Below are 14406 nucleotides of genomic sequence, written 5' to 3' on the forward strand. Positions count from 1 at the left end.
ACAATCTGAACTAGACTATTCTCAAAGAAATTTATACTCACCAAACACAACCTGCTCTAATAAGCAATGCTATTTTGCAGTCCCAAAGCAGAAAATCAAGACCAAAATCTTAATTCTATCTAGAATTGAGCACAGCTTCTGTTCCATAAGCTTCAGCCTCACAGTATATGTGTCTGACTTAGAAGTAACTATCAAAACATGGCAAGAAGAAAAATACACCAACGTATAGATGGGCTCCAGCCCCAGGGAAATAACTCTCTGATATCCAATTCTCCAGCAGAACTGCTTTTGTGACCTTTCTCAAGGTTTTTAAAGCTCCTCTGACAACATAATGGAACTTGGGCAAATTATTTATGGAATTATAGAACCATTTAGGCTGGAAAGGACCTCATGAGGTTTCTAGTCAAACTCCCTGCTCAAAGCAGAGTCAATGCTGAATTTAGACTATGTGACTTGTGGGTTCATGGAGGCAGGTCTTGTAAACCTCAAAGGAGAGAGGTCCCACAATCACATAGCCTTGCTCCAATGCTTAATTATGCCCATGGTAATTTTTTTTCATTTTATCTGAACATAATTAACACTGTGTCAATTCATTACCATTTTCTCTGGGTTTTCTGTGCATTTCAGCAAAGAGCTTTGTTCTCTCTTTCTTTATGTTATTGAGTTTACTGGCAGACTGCTATCACTTCTTCCCAAAAATTTCCTTTCTCCACTCTAATGATCTCAGTTCCCCCAGCCTTCCCCACAGGACATGTGCTTCAGTGACACTGGATACCCACTGGAATCACAGGATAAACACACACTGCAGCAGCAGCTTCTAGGCAGAGACTAGACCATGCTGCTCTATACGGGATGCTCACCACAGCCAAAGAGCAAACATTTCCATTTCCCACTTCCCAAAATGGCGTAATTCCAAAATAAAGCCCCAACACTTCACACAGCCTCCCACACTTTAGGGCTGGCATAGCCTCTGATATCACTACCAATAGTAAATAATGCTAAACAATGTAGACTGGGGTTCAAGAACTGTGATTGTCTGCAGAACACAAATGATATTTTTCCTTACGTTGGTCATTCCAACAAACCAGTTTCCATTGCTGGTTTTTTGGAGTGTCTGGCCAGCTCCAGTGGATCTAGAACTGAGGATAACAGTTGAGTGATGCCAAATGGACAGCAGATGTAATTATCAATGTAAATTGGCTTCCTCTGGAATGTCAAGTATCAGGTTGATTTTGCTTTGATTTCTAGAATTTTTTCATTTCATAAAATAAATTTTCTTCAGTAATCTCTGTTGCAGGCAAGAGATACTTCCATGTGTTGAAAGACATCCTATTCCTTTCAACCTATGTGTGTTGTGGAATTTTCTTAATGATGAGTGCTCAAACCATGTCTTAGGAACTTGATTTCGAACTGCATAATTCCCTAGAGTAGTAGCCTAACTCCCTTTTAGCAGTTGCAGTGTTCACACAGTTAATGCTGGACTCCAGGTTTGTCTGTTTATGACAGATAAGGGAAGATAAAAGATAATTTAACAATGATTTAAAGCTGTCTTTTAAACCCTCAATAGCAAAACTCAGACACCACCTTTTGTCAAGATGCTTGATGCTCTTGTTAAAATGCTTTGTCACTCTTGTTTTTTCTTAAGAGAGATGAATTGGGAAGGAGTCCTCTAGACCTTTTCTCACAGCAGCCGTTATCACATTTGTCTGCTTGGTTACTTACAAGATGTTTTCTCAAGGTTTATTTACCTTCACTGATCTGTTCATATGAATTTGGCCTCTCAGACTGGCCCAGCTCAATCAGGTCTGATGACAGTGCCAAGTAATATTCCCATTTTTCAAGTGAGCACACTTCCTCAGGAGTGCCAGAGAACCATGATGGAAGTGGCAATCCAGTTCTGGTAAATTGCATGATAAATTGGGATCCAGTGCTTGGGAAGTGATGTCTGAAGCAGAAGCAGAGACCAAGTACAAGAAACACAGTGTAACTCAAGGGATAGATATGGGAGATCCTGGAGCAGCAATATTTGGGTGGTTTCATGCCTCCATGCCCATTCCAGAATAAGGCTGTTAACAGCATTCCCCACCATCAGCCTCTACTTTTGGACCACCTGGATCAAATAAGAAGAAAATAAACCCCATCATTGTTCTTAGTAAGAGGCTTCTTTTTTTGTTGTATGTGTTAGGGGTAGCATTTGAATAGCAATGGAAGGAATTCTGTATTTCCCAATTGTGGTGTTCAATTGCTTGTCTGCAGGGTTGCATTGTATAGAAAAGCCACCAATGGATAAAATTAAATATTTTTTCTTCATTTTAACACTTGTATTATCTTTATATTATCTTTTAGAAGTTCTTTAAATATTTTCACACTACAAGCCTATTTTGCCATTTTGTTGTTTCAGTATGAGCAGGAAAATGTAATGTGTTAATTTGTACTAGCGATGCCAAGGTACCTGGAAGGTTTCCATGGTCAAAAGGGTAGAAATCAAATTCTACTTGTATTGATTTTGGACTTATTTTTATTCAGTTCTAATCCATCATGGACTTACTTTTTATTTTCTGATCACTGAGTACTGGGAAGGAGAATTCACAAATCCTTTATGGTTATGGTAAGGGCCAAGGTAAACAGAACTGGACTCTACAGCAAAACAATTGGCTCTGAGGAAGCTCAGCCATCATCCTCCTAATACCTGGGATGGGTTTGCTGCCCTCCCGTCCCTCGCAGACAGACTCTGGGATTAGGAGCTCCCAGCCCAGCCCTGTAACTTCAGCAATCAAAGTTCCTTTTAACAATGAAAGCACAGGTCTGTTTATTCCCCAGAGAGTGATGTTATTTTAATAAGAAGAAGCAAGAACTAATGGTCTGAAGTGGTTGTGCACCAAAATGCAGTTTCTTGAAACAGGACTGAGCTGGAGCACAAAATGCTCACAGATCTGGGTGATTACAGGAGCCTGGCTGTTGAAAGGCACTCCAACATTGAATACAGCAAAGAATATTAAGCTGATTTTTTTTTCTTTTTTCCCTTTTTCCTTTGATTTTTTAGTTAAATTTCTGTACCTCTTTTACAACCCTTCTGAGTTTTGTGTGGCCCCAGATGATACAGCTTGCATCAAAAACCACAAAATGTCTTATGTGGGATTATTTTGTCCTTCTTTAATGAACATGTTGCAAATATAGCAGTACATTCATTTGAAGGTATTCTTCTCTCCTTCCATAATCACTCTAAGAATTTACTCAGTGAGCTACCCTTTTTCATCAAATTATAGGACTGATGAGGGTTATTTATGACAGAAATCAATGTATTCAAACAATGCCTTGATGTGGGTCTCTGATAATTAAATCTGGATATATTCAAACTGTGATAAGCATAGTCTGTCAATTTAACCCTGATGCCTATTTCCTAGTAAACATTTGTGGCTTTCACTCCTTCATTCAGGACAGCAGGTTTTGTTGGTGAGAGGGAGAATGCAATACACTCTGTTTATTTTAGTTTTAGAGCAGTATGTACACATCAGTCTGGATGGCTCTGGCTATTTCACCATATTCTTTGAGTATAAAATCTGATTTGTTTGCTTCATTAGGTAGTCTGATTTTATGCTTAGTACCTTGTCATTAATAAACCGAAATTAGATGTGAAAAGTGAATGGAGTTTGGCTAATGAAGTTTTGATACAGTAAAAAAAAGTAGTGGGAAGACCATTACATTTTTTCTTGTGAGGGAAAGCAGATTTCCTTACAGAATTATTTAAGGAAAGCAAGATTTTCTGAAACAGAATCATTTTCTGGATTGGGGCTTTTGTTTGGTTTGGTTGTAAACCAAATAACTCAGGTTTACTTACTGCTTGTTTGACTCAATCACAGCTTCAGCCTAATCCTAGATGGCCTTTCAGAAAATGTGCTTCAAGAAAATGCATTCATTTTGTTGGGTGAGTCCATCAGTCCATCCACAAGTAGATTTTGTTAATCATCAGGAGCTTGAATCCCAGCTGAACTTGAATTTTTCTATTTTCAATGTAACATTAAATCAGAGCTTTTTTTTTTCCTGGTATGGTCTATCCTCCTCTACAGAATTATTTCCATTCACTGACATTGACGTAGCATGTTCTTTTAGACTGAAATATTTGGTTTTCACTGTACATTTGTGCTGCTTTTGGCTGGGATAGAGTCAGTTTTCTCCATAGTAGGTGGTACAGGGCTGTGGTTTGGATTTGTGCTGGGAATGGTGTCAATAATTCAGGCATATTTTCATTGCTGCTGAGCAGAGCTTGCAATGTGTCAAAGCCTTTTCTGCCTCACCCCACACCACCAGCAAGTGGGCTGGAGCTGCACAAGGAGTTGGGAGAGGACACAGTGGGACAGCTGACCCCAATTGGCCAAAAGGACATTGCAGACCATAAGAGATCATGCTCAGCAGATAGAGCTGGGGAGGAAAGAGAAAGTAGGAGCATGTTTGCAGTGATGGAGCTTTTACTTTACCTGTTAAACTCTTTATCCCAGCCCATAAGTTATCTTGCTTTTACTCTTCCAATTCTCTCCTCCCACCAGCAATGAGCCAGTGGCTGTGTGGGGCTTTGCTGCCAGCTGGGGTAAAACTCCAATAGTCCTTTTCACAACTGTGCAAAATATATAAGAAAAAATAATTAATTGTTATATAAAATTTCTCCAAAGCCACATATGTGGCTAATATTGTAAATGTTAATATTGTAAATGTCATTACCTTACAGTTTATAGACAGTGTAATGAAATTAAACCAGTATAAAACTAGTATGCTCCTGTCATCAACAGTGAAAAAGAGACAACAAAATCAGTATATTTTTTGCTTTGCAGGGATGTGCATCAAATTTCCAGTGTTAGGGACATTTCTGCTAGCAAAGATTGTGATCTCTCCTCCTTTAAGAGGTCAATGATAAATGCTCTCGTACTCCTGAGTTAAGCCTCCGTCACAAGTCTCTCTTGTATATTCCATTTCTTTGTGATTACACTTTATATCTGTGTGGCAGAATCTCCAACAGTCACCTCAAAAATGGATTTGTATTTTCTTAACACTGCAACAGGTTTAGTATTGAGAAGACAAGAGAGGTTACTGCAGGTCAAACTATCCAGAAAACTTGTCACTGGAATTCACTTCTGACATGAAAGTTTGTTTCACAGCAGAAGAATAATGGATGAGCAAGAGCATCGAGCTTCTTCCAAAATCTAATTTTAAAAGGGAGAGAAATACTGGTTGTGGAATACTGGTGTATCTAATGTTGCTTTTCAAAGCATACCAAGGTACCAAATCACAACTTAGAAGGTTCCCCACATCAAGAAGATATGTAAAACAGAATCCAACTGAAGTCACTACTTTTTTGTGGAACTTTGTAATTTTTCCAGCAGCTGGTGCAACACATTGAGTTGCTTTAGTGTAATTAACATCCTTAAAAAGAGCACTTACTACATAAAGATCTAAAAAGGATATCAGAGTTCAGAAAACACCAGATGGATTCTGAATCCCTTTGGAAAAACAAGAAAGCAAGCTAATATTGTCAAGGCCATATCCATAGCATGATTGTATCCTGTGAAGTCACTCCAGACAAAATTCACAATGCAATTAATCTGCATGGAGAAACAGTCAGCTTGGATTTAACCAAGTATTAATGTCTTCAGCAACAAACCCAACTTTACTAACAAGCTGATGGTGAAGAATGATCATCAGTTTCCCTGCTTAAATAAACCCTGTGAGGCAAAGCAAATTGCAACATTCTACTGGTCTGAAGCCCAGTTCTCCTTCTGTCTACTTTTTATCTCAAAAATATAAGAATTCAAAGAAAAAAAAAATCATCTTTTTGATACTGGAAAGCTGCTGAGAAATCCCTTTGGACTTGCCAGAGGCCATCTGTCACCCACACGTGAGTGGCTGTCCCTCAATTTGTGAGGGATGCAAAGCACTCAGCCAGGGCCAGCCCCAACGCCTGGCAGGAGGTGACAAACTGCAGAGGGACAATTGGAAGCCCAGGAGCTCAGCTATTGCCCAGGCAGCTCTGGCTACAGGCAGCTGTGGTTCCTGAAGGAGCAGCATGGCAAGGGGTGTGACAGTCACACCAGCACAGCCTGGGGCTTGGTGTGACCTCCCACACTCTTATTGTGCCAAACAAGGAATTCCTTCACCACTTCCCATGGGCAGGCAGCAGTTCAGCCATCCTCAGGAAAGCAGGAGTCCATCATTCATAACAGAGACTGGGGAAGACAAACTCCATGACTGCAAACATGCTCCTACTTTCTCTTTCCTCCCCAGCTCTATCTGCTGAGCATGATCTCTTATGGTCTGCAATGTCCTTTTGGCCAATTGGGGTCAGCTGTCCCACTGTGTCCTCTCCCAACTCCTTGTGCAGCTCCAGCCCACTTGCTGGTGGTGTGGGGTGAGGCAGAAAAGGCTTTGACACATTGCAAGCTCTGCTCAGCAGCAATGAAAATATGCCTGAATTATTGACACCATTCCCAGCACAAATCCAAACCACAGCCCTGTACCACCTACTATGGAGAAAACTGACTCTATCCCAGCCAAAAGCAGCACAAATGTACAGTGAAAACCAAATATTTCAGTCTAAAAGAACATGCTACGTCAATGTCAGTGAATGGAATACTGCAGCAGCTCAGTCTTCCAAGCTGGCCCAAATGCTTCTTTATTTCAGTCCTGTGACTATCTAAGGGCTGGTGCTTGAGTTTATTCTGTGCAGTTACTTCTTTTCAGTAAGAATCCTGCATGACAGCAGCTGCAGCAGGTCAAAATAAAAACACCAACTAACAGGTTTGGAGCTTATTGTATGTGCAGGGTTGCCCCTATGAAGGCAGGAATGATGCATCTGGCTCCATGTTCTCAGAAGGCTAATTTATTACTTTATTATACTATTTTATATTTAAAAATACTATACTATACCAAAGAATTCAGAAAGGATGCTTACAGAAGGCTAAAAAGATAATAATAAAAACTCATTACTTTCTCCAGAGACTCGACACAGTTTGGCCCTGATTGGCCAATGAGTCAAAACAACTCACACGAGAGTTTAATCAAACAATCACCTGTGGTAAACAATCTCCAAACACATTCCACATGAGCACAACACAGGAGAAGCAAATGAGATAAGAATTGTTTTCCTTTCTCTGAGGCTTCTCAGCTTCCCAGGAGAAAAATTCTGGGTGAAGGGATTTTTTCGGAGAATGTGAATGCCATAGGAGCCCACCCCCTTTCAAAGGGAATTTCAAATCTCATGTCTGGATCTCTAAGCTTATCTATCAGTCACAGAATATTTCTGGCACTTTTGCTATAGCATTTCATTGAGGTTTTTGAAGTGCACTTAAGAAAAATTAACATCTGACTAAAAAACTTGGTGACTGTGGTGTCTTCTGAAATGGTGTGACACAACAAATGAAAATGGATGAATAGTGCTGTTAATGTAAGCTCAGATCTGATAATTAAAACTCCACAGTATGTACAATTCCCTGTTCTAGGGGAGGGAGTGAGGAGGTCTCTCTGTCAGGCTGGTGCTGCAGACCCCTGCAGTCAGCAGTCTGGATGAGGAGATATTTGAAAAAGAGGTGGTGCATCCTTTCAGGTCTTGTTTTATCTTCAGACATGTGGTTATTAGTTAAAAGGTTGTTAGGAAACCATAGAGATGCCAGGCACAGGGCAGGTGCTTCATAGCAGGGCTACAATGTGTTTCAGAAGAGACACTGAGCATTTTAGATTCCCTCCTTTTGCCAGCTGGTTGAAATTGTCCTGAATTGTTTTTTGAGTCTTCAGGAAAATACATACAAATCTGCTTTTCTACCTCTTTTAAATTATTCATCCCGGAAAACAATGAGTCATATTGGGGCCATCAGCATCAACAAACAAAATAAAACCACAAAATTAATATAGTGCTTCTCAGTCTGTCAGGATTCATCTAAGGAACTTAGTGACATGCAGTAATACTAATTCCACGAGATTCACAGTGCACCAGAAAGGCTGAATAAGTCCATGAAGCTAAGAGAATCCAAAATTGGTATAATAAATATTGTTAAACCTCAGTGTTTTTAGAGACATGTAAAACATCAAGCTTCTGGATGTAAACCACCCACTTGGAATTAGAAACTGGGAAGATACCCAGTGGATAATAAGTCTTATTGTACTTTTTACAGCAGTAATCAAAACATAGAGGCATTGAAACATGGAGACTCCACAGGCTCATGGAAGCAGTATGATCATTTAAATTGGCATTCACCCTGTTTCTAAGTGTTCTTATCTCTAAAATGAGCTAAATACGTGCCTGTGGAATTTCATCATTTGCATTGTTGCTCACCAACCTGAAGGAAATGAGAAAATAAAAAAGTGCAACACGTTTTTCGCCAAAAAGACATTTGATATTCTAAGAGTACTCTCTGTTTTCATTCCTCCTCTTTTGTTTTATTTTCAAGTTTTAGCTAAGCAGCATTCTTTTTCTGGGGTTTATTATTTAAATAAAGAGCCTGAGAGCTGAGATCAAGTAACAAAAATGTCATAGCTGAGATTTATAAAGTTATACTGCACCATGTTATTAACTATACAAATGCCTGAGACAACAACAGATAATGGCAAAAGTGTTTCCTCTTTATATATTATTGATTATAAGTAATTGATACCAGATCTCAAGATAAAATCAGATAGAAATTCAGTTTGCTATTGAGATCTAAGTATGCCCAAATGTTTACTATGAAATTGTTCTATAACCGAAGTCCTGGTTTAAGAACATTCTTTAATTTTTTTTCCTCTCTATCCTTTCAATTCACCCAATTATACATTTACTGAGACTAAATTGATGAAAATATGTGACCGTGTCAGAGTGTTTTCTCCAGCACTGTGTGATCTGGGAATTTTGTCTTTTTTTTCAGAAGAAATACCAAAGAGCAGTAAAAGAAAATGAGCAATTACAAACAAATAATTAAACATTACTTCAAGATGAGTGTTTCTGAGAAAACTCAAAAAATATTAGTCACATAACATGCTCAATGTTGCATAAGATCACATTAGGAGCTGTTTTTTCACCTCTCCTTCCCAGTTCACCAGTAAAGAGACAAGACAGAACTCCCATTTATGGATAAAGAAAAGCAGCATGGAATGCAATACTTCCACTTATTTGTAGAGTTTATGCAATATTCTTCTGGGGAAAAGAAAACAAAATAACTCTGTTTGCATGAGCATCAGATGCTTTAAAGTATGGAGAAGCATTTTCTAAATTCCTGTGATTTACATTTTGACCAGTATAGTTAGTTTGAGAAATAAGTACACCATCATCATGAAAATCAACCAGTGCAAGGAATTCATAAACAAGGACAAAAATAAAAGAAAAAAGCAACCAGCAAGTGCAGCATCTTCGCATTGCAAGTCACAGAGATGCTTTTCTTGCGCAGAATGAGCAACAACATATCAGATAGAAATGGGCGCCAGGAGTGACAATATTTGGAATTGCCTAGAAGCCAAAGAAAACAAAGACATGGCTCTTGACTTGCATACAAGACCTAACAGGATCCCAGATTTTCTGGCAACCAAAACAATTCTTGGTTTGGTTTCAAGTCATAGCAGAAAGATGGCAAGGAAGGTTATTTTTGTTCTTTGCTCTGGACAAAATTCTTCTTTATTTGTTTAAAAATGGCCTGGATTTCCACAAGTGCTGAGAAACTTTTTCTAGGACTTAGAAGTAGCTCAAAATACTTTTTACAGGTTCTTGCATAGATACTGTAGCATTGGTTTTGACTTAGCTTAACATTTTAGTTTAATGCTTTAGACTGTAAAATTATTCCTCCTTTACAGTCAGTTTCACTCCCAGCAGTGTTTAGGTGGGAGAAAAAAGCTTCTGGGAGGAAATAGAGAAATCAAGTGGATAAGCTTTAGCAGTAAAATGCTATTAAATAATGGATACCAGGGACAATGTTAAGATTTATTTTCTGCATAGGTATGGAAGGCAATGGATAAAAAAGCACTTACAGGCAAGATAGATAAGCATGCAATTTCAGTTCTGGTAAACGTACACTGTGACAAAAACAAATTGTTTCAAGCTTGCTGTGCCTCAGTCTCCAGTTCAGAGCAGCTAGCCAGAGCCTCTTCCCTCTTCCCTCCTAAGAAATCTCAGTTCTCCTGAAGGGGTTTCCATGGCTATGTGAAAACACACATATAATTTCTTCTATCAGATAAAATACCTGGGAAGGCACCTGATGATTACGTATGTGAAGAGGCCATTGTTTAAATGTTTATCTCTAAGAAAATATCTGTATGGCCATGCAGAATTTCTGCTCGCTCCAGTCTTTCAGTTGGGGTAAAACCAGCACAAAACCATTGGGCTGCCTTACTGAAAGAGCTTCTTGCAGGAATAGCTGGCAAATTTTTAATTTTTTTTTGTGTGTGCATGTTTTTTTATTTTTTTGTGTTTGGTATTTTGGGGGGTTTTGGGGTTTTTTGTTTTGTTTTGTTTTTGGTTTTTGGTTTTTTGACTCTTCTAGCCTTTGCTTTACACTAATTCTTGTCATCCACAGGTGTCAGGGAAAAGAATAAAAATGGAATAAAATCGAGAGTCAGATAAATGAAATGACTTGTCTAAGGATCTTCCCAATGATGCAGCCAGAAAAAGAATCCAAATCCTTGCAGTTATCTGCTGTCCAAAACACCTGATGACCACCTGATATTTCTCATTGTGTCATTCTTTTGCCTGGATTTAAGAGAACTGTTCTCTCCTCTGTAATCATTGCCATTTTCCTGCAACATCCTCTCAAAATCAGTAGTTGAGATCCCTTGATTCTCCACCTGTCTAGTGAGAGATTCAGCCCAGTAGGATCTGGTCCCATGGAAATTTTCAAAAGAAGCTACTAATTGCATTGTCTGAGTGAATACATGCACTGTCAAATGCTTAAACTAAGATTACACACACAGCCCTATGTTCAGAGCCTCACTGTGCTCTGCAGCCTAATTGAAAAAAATACCCTGAAATTCCCTCTGCAGCCCAGTGAAATCTTTGTGGATCTTTGGCTGTCTGTCAGGTAGACATTAATAGAAAACAAGTCAAATGTGTGAGAGACTGGACATCCCATGGAACATTGTCTCTCTGGTATAAATGAGGCTATAGGATAAAAATTATGGTGTCTGCCTTGATGGCAGGTCCTTTGGATCAGAGGCTTAAAGGAAACCTGCAAAGCTAGGTCCTTTCAAAAGGTGATTTCCAAAGCAAATCTGTCACAAATGCACTGAAGACTGTGACAAAGTACCTTTTGCTGGATTGAATTTTTGTGATGTTCAGGGGAAGCAAACAAGTAGTTTCTAAACCTGGCATGTGTTTGTCATCATTGTCTAAAAGGGGGCTTTACTGGTAGGAAGAAGCAGAACTTCACCCCCTTGTCTCTCTAGCATCCTCTAGAAGGGTTGCCCTGCTGGCTTTGGGGCTGAATAGAAGGGGGGCAAAGGGCTGTGATAATGAAATGTCCTTGTCCCCATGGTTAGAAGTGAGTTCATACACAATTTTGTTTCCAGAGGAAATTCTCCTACTAATATCCTGCTGGCAGATTATCTCCTGATTAGAATTCATTCTGTCCCCTAGAGATGCAATGTTTGTGCTGTGTCCCCACGGGGAATGCAGAAATGCTGCATCAGAAGAGGCTCCCCAAGCAAAGATGGACCAGCTCTGACTGAACTGTACAATGCAGGCACCATTCTATTTTCTCTTTGCTGCCTATCTCTTCTCAGAAAACAGCAGCCTACAGCTCTGAGCATCCTTTTGTAAAGACCAGTTTTGTCATTTCTATTGTTAGTGCAATTCTTTTAAGATAAAAAACCCCTTATGATTAAGAACCTTCAATGGCTATGCAGCAGAATTGTGCCCTCTAAATCAACAACTTCTGCTCAGAATATTCTCATCCAGAGAAAAACAAAGCAGAACCCTCCTCCCCCAACTAAATCCCTCACAGGGGAAATAACTTTGGAGTAAATTCATGTGGTGGTGTTCGCAGGAGTCCCAGGACGAGGGAAGAGACGAGAATGTTGACTCCATGTTTCAGAAGGCTTGATTTAGTATTTTACCATATATATTATATTAAAAATATACTAAAAGAATAGAAGAAAGGATTTCATCAGAAGGCTAGCTAAAAATAGAAAAAGAATGATAACAAAGGCTTGTGGCTGACCGAGACAGTCCAGACAGCTGGACTGTGATTGGCCATTAATTAGAAACAACCACATGAGACCAATCACAGATCCACCTGTTGCATTCCACAGCAGCAGATAACCATTGTCTACATTTTGTTCCTGAAGCCTCTCAGCTTCTCAGGAGAAAAAATCCTAAGGAAAGGATTTTTCATAAAATATCATGGCTACAAATTCATTTGCAGAATCCCTGCCCTTTTTTTGCCTGGTTCCAGTCCTTGAGTCAAGCTAGCAGTTGAAAAGCAGGTATAACTGTTAAAATATAAAGAAAATGTTTTGTTTTTCTCTGGGGAGACAATGAAATATGGCACCACATTTATTCATGCTGTGCTTCTCAGGTTGGCTTCCTCAGTTCTCTAATCAGGTAGCTCAGGGTGATTTCTTCCACTGATGATTTTTTTTCATCCAACTGTATTAAAACAAAACAAAACAAAACAAAACAAAAACAAAGATGTTTTACAAATACCTAAAGTTAAAGAACACAAAGATTATTTATTTTCAGGCCATATTGACTGGAGTTGACTCAGAATCGTGAGAGTTGTAGGAAGGTCAGGAGAGTATTTCCAAACATTGAGTTCATAAATCCTGGAAAATGTTATTTTTTACTAAAAATTCATGCTGAATAGCATTTGTTTTGTTATTTTCTGTTGATCGTTAGTGCTCAGCTTTGAAGAATCAAGTCAGGGACACAAACATTAGCAGGCAGCTCAAGCGGCCAAACTTTTAACGTAGGTACAGAAAAAATTGAAATAAACAATGAACTTCTAACAAAACAGCCAGAGATTGAATGCCTTTTTTTCATGCTAAAGTAAACTTAGAAAGGAAACTAAGATTAAAAGCTTGTAAAATAATATTATGCTAACTCCAGGAAGAATATTATTTATAAAGTTTCTGAATAGGTTTGCTTGATGATCCAGTCTACCCATTAGTGTGGCTAGGGTACTCCTAATTGACTCATGATAATTAATTTGTTCTTAAAGCATGAATAGTGCTCTGGGTGCTTAGCAAACAATCCAGGTGGCTGTAAAGCCAGGAGACTTGCTGTGAGGAGACTTATGGTCTAATTATCTAATAGTAATATGTTCCAGGATCACAGTGCCAAAAAAGAGCCATCTTTATCAGGCTCCATTTTAATCTTTCTGTAATAGAAAGAAATTAGAAAACTCTTTCTGCTTTCTTCATGGCACCACTTTGGGAGCAACTGAGAGCATTACAAGTCACCCCTCATAGCTATACTTGGTATATTGGAGCAGAGGAGGAAGAGCAAACATCCCCTGCTGCTAATGGGATGTGGTGGTTTGGATGGGATGTGCTGGGGATGTGAGAAATGAAAATTCTGGGATGTGAGCTGAAAAGTATGTCATTCTCTCAAAAGAAGTTGGGGATGTGGAGGGTTTTCTGCAAACTAAACCTCTACAAAGTCTACATTTGAGAAACCAAAACAAACCAAAAATCCCCATGCATAGGTGTGGCCCTGTTTGGACCACTGCAGTTTTAATTTCCAGCTGGATGTTGTTGTGCTGACTTTAGGGCACACCTCCTCCTGGTCACTGCAGATTTCACAAGCATGTGGCCCATGTATGGCCATATAGTAAAAATGCTGGGAGACAAATGTGCCATCTGCATAAATTAATCAAGAAGGATATTGTTTATTCATCTGGTGAAGCACAGTGGAGAATTTATCCCTGATATTCTGAGTTACAATGAGTTCATATGTGACATGTATATTTAGAAATCCATCTTTCTGCACTTCAGGCCAAGCCAAAAGAACCTTCCTTTAGCAACATTCCCTACCTTGCAGCCCTGGGTAATCTTTCATGGCCATTTTCTCCAGATGCTGAACTGCAGCCTTGTAGCAAAGCATGTTGGCCACAGCTTTTCAAAGGGCTTACTCTGAGAGACAGCCTCAGTGCTTGTGTCACTGTTGTAGAACCCTGATTTGCCACCCAGAGTCTTTGGGAAGAAGAGCAGAGGGCTGTGTAAGTCCTCTCCATAGATGTCAGTGGAGCAGAATGGCTCTCCTGAGGAAAGCAAGATGCATTCCAAGATCTGGATTCCCATGTCTTTGTACTTCCAGGGGTTATATCTTCCTTAAATCCATCACCTCTTCCCCTACTAAATAAAACTTCTCTTCCCTCTCTCCCATTCTTGGTAATTTCTTAATCAAATTTTCACTTCTAAGCAGATTAAGCATATTTTATATTAAGAACATAGATCCAAGCATGA

Source organism: Molothrus aeneus, chromosome 5 (assembly GCF_037042795.1).
Source record: "Molothrus aeneus isolate 106 chromosome 5, BPBGC_Maene_1.0, whole genome shotgun sequence".
Classification (NCBI taxonomy): Eukaryota; Metazoa; Chordata; class Aves; order Passeriformes; family Icteridae; genus Molothrus; species Molothrus aeneus.